The sequence below is a fragment of the Octopus bimaculoides genome, chromosome 1 (genome assembly GCF_001194135.2).
Source record: "Octopus bimaculoides isolate UCB-OBI-ISO-001 chromosome 1, ASM119413v2, whole genome shotgun sequence".
Taxonomy (NCBI): Eukaryota; Metazoa; Mollusca; class Cephalopoda; order Octopoda; family Octopodidae; genus Octopus; species Octopus bimaculoides.
In genome coordinates, this window is record NC_068981.1 from 25,456,761 (window position 1) to 25,458,201 (window position 1,441).

The following is a 1,441-nucleotide window of genomic DNA, read 5'->3' on the forward strand; positions in this document are numbered from 1 at the left end:
AAATGCAACATAAACGTTAAATAATATTGAGATCTGGGGACTGTGGTGGTCAGATAAGATGTTCAACTTCACTAGAATGTTCCTCATGCCATTCAGTAACAACTTTACCTGTGTGAATTGGTGCATTATCATCCTGAAAAAATTGTGTTTCATTCCGGAAACAGTTCCTCAACCATATGATGGATTTGATCTGATAAAATGCTTAAATAATCTTGACTATTAATTTCTCCATGAATGGAAACTATTGGGCCGGCGGATTTCGAAGATACAGCCCCTCCCCCAGATTATCACAGATCCTCCTCTATATTTAACATTTGGAAGAAGGCAGTTTGGGTCAAATGCTTCTTTTGGCTGTCTCCACACATATACTCGTCCGGTGGTCGGAAATTATGTAAAGGATGACTCGTCCAGTAAATAACATTCTGCCACTGTTCTACAGATCAATTCTGTAGGTTTTTACTCCATTCTATACGCTTTGCAACGTTTGTTTTTGAAAGTAGTGGTTTTCTAATTGCAGCCCTCCCGTAAAATCCAGCTTTGTACAGCTCCCGGCGAACCGTTTTGGTGGAACCTGGGTTCTCGAGGTAGTTACTATGTTCTGCAGTAATTTTGGAAGCTGAACTTTTGTGATCCTTTCTAACAATTTGCGTTAGTGTCCAACGGTCCCTATCTCAAAGTTTTGGTTTTCTTCCGGGGTTTTATTTCGACGAGGAGGCTTTCCCTCTTTCTCAAACGCTGTAATTTCTTTCGAGACTGTACTTCTTCATACACCAAACATTTTGGCTGTTTTCGTTACGTTAGCGGCTTCCATACGAGCGCCAACAATTTGACCTCTTTGAATGTCCGATAGATCTGTCATTTTAATGAATTTTAATTACGTTTTTCTGATTGATAACTGAAAAGAAACAGCAATTTTAGCAAAACCTATTAAGCAACACTAATAATAAATAAAAAAGTAAACAAGGTTTTGACGGTTTTATAGATATTTCAAAATTATGATGCTATGATGATCTGTGCTTCCATCATTTTGTCCAACCCATCTATCTATCTATCTATCTATCTATCTATCTATCTATCTATCTATCTATCTATCTATATGGGCGGGGTGTCTGTGTAGGTAGTCTCGAAATTGACAAAGGTCACTAAACAGCACCGGTATTGCTAGAGATAAGCGTCCAAACAACTCAATAGCCACGGACGGACAATGGTGGGAAACACAAATATCCAGTTTCGTTAATGGCATGAAACTCGGTGTTAGTATTTTTGATCCATAACTGAGGAAGGAATAGTGTCCTTGTGTCTGTCCTACGTGCACGTTTTGTAGTATATATATATATATATATATATATATATATATGCTCCTTTACTCTTTTACTTGTTTCAGTCATTTGACTGCGGCCATGCTGGAGCACCGCCTTTAGTCGAGCAAATCGACCCCAGG